The sequence below is a fragment of the Mustela nivalis genome, assembly GCF_964662115.1.
Source record: "Mustela nivalis genome assembly, chromosome: 14".
NCBI lineage: Eukaryota > Metazoa > Chordata > Mammalia > Carnivora > Mustelidae > Mustela > Mustela nivalis.
Genome location: NC_139033.1, coordinates 69925399 through 69931398, shown reverse-complemented (window position 1 = coordinate 69931398; position 6000 = coordinate 69925399). Strand labels below are relative to the sequence as shown.

At 40.2% G+C, this 6000-nt stretch overlaps 1 long non-coding RNA gene across 2 annotated transcripts in view; it reads left to right on the top strand.

The window, feature by feature from the left end:
* Positions 1 to 2176: 2176 nt before the first annotated feature.
* LOC309847996 overlaps positions 2177 to 6000 on the top strand; it is a 161336-nt gene continuing 157512 nt past the window's right edge. For both annotated transcript variants that reach the window (XR_014302777.1, XR_014302778.1), the window contains exon 1: positions 2177 to 2387. This is a non-coding gene — a long non-coding RNA (uncharacterized lncRNA). The remainder of the gene's footprint in view (positions 2388 to 6000) is intronic.

The following is a 6000-nucleotide window of genomic DNA, read 5'->3' as shown; positions in this document are numbered from 1 at the left end:
TATCTGTGATGTCCATCTGGTCCAGTGTGTCATTTAAGGTCTTTATTTCCTTGAGATCTTTTGCTTGGATGATCTGTCCATTTCAGTGAGGGGAGTGTTAAAGTCCCTTACTATTATTGTATTATTGTTGATGTGTTTCTTTGATTTTGTTATTAATTGGTTTATAACATTGGCTGCTCCCACGTTGGGGGCATAGATATTTAAAATTGTTAGATCTTCTTTTTGGACAGACCCTTTGAGTATGATATAGTGTCCTTCCTCATCTCTTATTATAGTCTTTGGCTTAAAATCTAATTGATCTGATATAAGGATTGCCACTCCTGCTTTCTTCTGATTTCCATTAGCATGGTAAATTCTTTTCCACCCCCTCACTTTAAATCTGGAGGTGTCTTCGGGCTTAAAATGAGTTTCTTGGAGGGAACATATAGATGGGTTTTGTTTTTTTATCCATTCTGATACCCTGTGTCTTTTTATTGGGGCATTTAGCCCATTCACATTCAGGGTAACTATCGAGAGAGATGACTTTAGTGCCATTGTATTGCCAGTAAGGTGACTGTTACTGTATATTGTCTCTGTTCCTTTCTGATCTACCACTTGTAGGCTCTCTCTTTCCTTCGAGGACCCCTGGTTTGGTGTTTGCAAATTCTTTCAGTTTTTGTTTGTCCTGGAAGGTTTTTTTTTTTTTAAAGGTTTTATTTATTTATTTATTTTGACAGAGAGAAATCATAAGTAGACGGAGAGGCAGGCAGAGAGAGAGAGGGAAGCAGACTCCCCGCCAAGCAAAGAGCCCAATGCGGGATTCAATCCCAGGACCCAGAGATCATGACCTGAGCCGAAGGCAGCAGCCCAACCCACTGAGCCACTCAGGCGCCCCTGTCCTGGAAGGTTTTAATCTCTCCTTCTATTTTCAATGATAGCCTAGCTGGATATAGTATTCTTGGCTGCATGTTTTTCTTGTTTAGTGCTCTGAATATGTCATGCCAGCTCTTTCTGGCCTGCCAGATCTTTGTGGATAAGTCTGCTGCCAATCTAATATTTTTACCATTGTATGTTACAGACTTCTTTTCCCGGGCTACTTTCAGGATTTTCTCTTTGTCACTAAGACTTGTAAATTTTACTATTAGGTGATGGGGTTGGGCCTATTCTTATTGGTTTTGAGGGGCATTATCTGAACCTCCTGAATTTTGATGCTCATTCCCTTTGCCATATTGTGGAAATTCTCCCCAATATTTCTCTACAGTATACCTTCTGCTCCCCTCTCTTTTTCTTTTTCTTCTGGAATCCCAATTATTCTAATGTTGTTTCGTCTTATGGTATCACTTATCTTTCGAATTCTCCCCTCTTGGTCCAGTAGCTGTTTGTCCCTCTTTTGCTCAGCTTCTTTATTCTCTGTCATTTGGTCTTCGATATCGCTTATTCTTTCTTCTGCCTCATTTATCCTAGCACTGAGAGCCTCCATTTTTGATTGCACCTCATTAATAAGCTAGAACCTTGAGACTTGTCATTCTGAACTCTAGATCTGAAATATTACCAATGTCTGTATTGATTAGGTCCCTAGCCTTCGGTACTGCCTCTTGTTCTTTTTTTTGTGGTGAATTTTTCTGCCTTGTCATTTTGTCCAGATAAGAGTATATGAAGGAGCAAGTAAAATACTAAAAGGGTGGCAACCACCCCAGGAAAATATGCTTTAACCAAATCAGAAGAGATCCCAAATCGTGAGGGGGGATAAAGGGGATAAGAAGAGGTTCAGAAAGAAAGAAAGAAAAAAGAAAAGAAAAGAATTAAAAAAGAGAAAATGAATAAAGAAAAGTATAAAAAGAAATATATATATATATTAGATAAACTAGTTAAAAAACATTAAAAAAGAAAAGGGTAAAAGTTAAAAAAATTTTATCAGAAGAGAAAAAAAATGAAAAAGAAAAAAAATTAAATTAACTGCATGACTTAAGAATCACAGGGAGAAAGCCATGAGTTCAGTGCTTTGCTTTCTCCTCCTCTGGAATTCTGCTGCTCTCCTTGGTATTGAAACTGCACTCCTTGGTATGTGAATTTGGTCTTGGCTGGATTTCTTGTTGATCTTCTGGGGGAGAGACCTTTTGTAGTGATTCTCAAGTGTCTTTGCCCCAGGTGGAATTGCACCACCCTTACCAGGGGCCTGGCTGAGTAATCGCTCGGGTTTGCTTTCAGGAGCTTTTGTTCCCTGAGCGCTTTCCGTAGAGTTCCAGAGGACGGGAATACAAATGGCGCCCTCCTGGTCTCCGGCCCGGAGTAGCCGAGAGCCCGGGGCCTCACTCCTCAGTGCACCCTCAGAGAACAGCGCCCAGTAACTCCCGTTTGCCTGACCTCCAGCCGCGCTCCGGGCTCACTGAGCCTGCGACTAGTTCAAGGTAACTCCAAGCTTGAAGATCACTGTCAGCTCTGTCTATGTAGCTGGCTTCCCTGTTCCAATACCCACAAGCTCTGCGACACTCAGACACCCCGATCCTTCTGTGACCCTGCGGGACTTGAGGCCATGCTGACCTTGCATGGACTTCGCCCCAGTTTAGCCTCTGGAGCGATGTCCCTCAGCGGAACAGACTTTTAAAAGTCCTGATTTTGTGCTCCATTGCTCCGCTGCTTGCCGGGAGCCGGCCCCTCCCCCCGGGGTCTATCTTCCCATGGCTTTGGATTCACTTTTCTGCCAGTCCTACCTCTCAGAAAGTGGTTGTTTTTCTGTTTCTAGAATTGCTCTTCTTCTTCTCTTCGATCTGCTGATGGATTTGCAGGTGTTTGCAATATTTAGATAAGCTATCTAGCTGATCTCCTGCTAGCGGATGTAGTCTCAGCCTGCTACTTCTCTGCCATCTTGACTCCTCCCTCCTCTTTTTTTTTTTTAAGATTCTATTTATTTATTTGACAGACAGAGATCACAAGTAGACAGAGAGGTGGGCAGAGAGAGAGGAGGAAGCAGGCTCTCTGCTGAGCAGAGAGCCCCATGTGGGGCTTGATCCCAGAGCCTGTGATCATGACCTGAGCTGAAGGCAGAGGCTTTAACCCACTGAGCCACCAGGCGCCCCATCTCTGCACTGTTTCTTATATTCCTCTTTTTAGTGAAAATATGATAATTGTCTTACTCTGATTGACTTATTTCACTTAATATAATACCCTCTAGTTCCATCCACATCAAAGTAAATGGTAAGATTTCATCCCTTCTGATGGCTGAGTAATATATATATATACTCATAACTCACAATATATCTCACATCATCTTTATCCATTCATCCATTGATGGACATTTCAGTTATATCCATAGTTTGGCTATTGTGGATATTGCTGCTATAAACACTGGGGTGCAGGTGCCCCTTCAGATCACTACATTTGCATCTTTGGGATAAATCTCTACTAGTGCAATTTCTGGGTTGTGAGTAGCTCTATTTTCAACTTTTTGAGGAACCCCCATCCTGTACCAGCTTGCATTCCCACCAGCAGTGGAAAAGGGTTTCCCTTTCTCTGCATCCTGATTTGTTCATTTTAGCCATTCTGATTGGTGTGAGGTTGTATTCCATTGTGGTTTTGATTTGTATTTCCCTGATGCCAAGTGATGTTGAATATGTTCTTGTGTGTCTATTGGTCATTTGTATGTCTTCTTTGGAGAAATGTCTGTTCATTTCTTCTGCTTATTTCTCGATTGGGTTATTTGTCTTTTTGTGTGCTAAGTCTCATAAGTTCTTTATAGATTTTTGATACTAACTCTTTATCTGATAAGACATTTGCAAATATCTTCTTCCATTCTGTCAGTTGAGTTGTCTTTTAGTTTTGTTGACTGCTTTCTTTGCTCTGCAAAGGCTTTTTAACTCACCAAGGACATTCTTAAGTGGAACTGATGTTTTTGCCTGTGAGTGGGCAATGGCAAAAAAACAAACAAAAAAAAATGTGTATTAGTATAGTTTGGAACCTTGATATGTACTAGCCAGTATTTTTACCTAACATTGTTTTTGCATCGCTAGTATGTCTGGGAGTAAGAATTCCTGTCCCTTTCAGGGTCCTTCTAGCCATCTTAAGAATCAAATTGGCCTGAGACATATTAACAGGAGAAAATCAAATTTAATAGTGTACATACAAGAAACCCACAACAGACACAGAAATTCCGAAGACAGTCAGGCAAAATGCAGCATATATGTCATCCTGAATGAAGGAAAAGGGGGTAAGGCTGGGACTTCAGAGGAAAGGAATTAATTGACAGTAAAATGAAAAAGTAAGTTTTTGATAAGTGTTTTCTGGACCACTTAGTAACAGTAGGACAAAGAGAGGACTTTGATCACTATGGCTTTGCTTGTTACCTTGATCCTAAAACAAGACAAAGACCCCCACCAAAAAGAAGAATTGCAGATCAATATCCCCGATGAACACATATGTAAAAATTTTCACCAAGACACTAGCCAATAGGATCTAACAGTATATTAAAAGGATTATTCATCATGACCAACTGGGATTTATTCCTGGGATGCAAGGGTGGTTCAACATCCGCAAATCAATCAATGTGATACACTACATTAATAAAAGAGGCAAAGGATATGTACTCAGAAAACTATAGAACACTCATGAAAGAAATTGGGGAAGGCACAAAGAAATGGAAAAACATTACATGCTCATGGATTGGAAGAACAAATATTGTTAAGCTGTCTATGCTACCTAGAGCAATCTATACATTCAATGCAATCTCTATCCAAATACCATCAACTTTTTTCACAGAACTGGAACAAATAATCTTAAAATTTGTATGGAATTAGAAAAAACTCCAGATAACCAAAGGAGTGTTGAAAAAGAAAACCAAAGCTGGTGGCATATCAATGCAGACTTCAAGGTCTATTACAAAGTAGTAATCAAAAAGACAGTCTAGTACTGGCACAAAAACAGACATATAGATCAATGGAACAGAATAGAGAACCCAGAAATGGACCCTCAACTCTGTGGTCAACTAATCTTTGACAAAGCAGGGAAGAATATCCAATGGAAAAAAGACAGTCTCTTTAACAAATGATGGTGGGAAGATTTGACAGCCATGTGCAGAAGAATGAAACCATACCATTTTCTTACACCATACACAAAAATAGACTCAGAATGGGTTTCAGACCTAAACATGAGACAGGAATCCATCAAAATCAAAGAGGAGAACACAAGCAGCAACCTCTATGACTTCGGCCATAGAGATTTTAATCATAGGAACCAGACTGAGGGTTGCTGGAGGGGAGGTGGGTGGGGGCTGGGGTAACTGGGTGATGGACATTAAAGAGGGCATGTAATTTAATGAGTCTTTGGTATTATATAAGACTGATGAATCACTGAACTCTACCTCTGAAACTGACAGTACACCTTAGGTTAATTAATTGAATTGAAATTAAAAAAAAAATTTTAAAAATACCAAGACACTCTAAACCCTACCTCCCCCACAAAAACCAAAGTGGCCTTGCTTGGTTTCTCCCTTTCTACAATACCTAGTTCATATAATAATCTAGTGATCTATGGTGATAGCTCTCTTCCTGAAGCAGGTCCTCTAAATTATTAAAAGAGCTTTTCCTGAATCTGTTGGATTTTGATCACTTTTTAACTCAAATTAATCCTCATGCCAAAGTGGCCCATCTTGTGGCAGTCTGCTTGGCTGCCACAGGTGCAAATGTTGACCCAGGGAAAAGGCAAGCAAAGTCTTATTATTATTGTAAAATAGTTTCTATCTCATGAGCCACTGGAGGGTCCTTAACATACATTTCTTTAATGTAACCTATGAAATTATTCTATGAGTCATTTTGTAATGACTGCCCCTCTGCACAGGAGAGCTGTAGAACTGAATGGGCAACCCTGGCTATCATTTGGATGGTCAGGTGAAGCATTTGCCTTTCTCCTCACAGGAGGGCACCCCAAATTATTCTGGCTAGACAAGATCACAAAAAAGATAAGACCAATATAGTGCAAATTTTCTCAGTATAGCAGTCTTCTGTTATTGCTGAACAGTCTTTTGTTTTA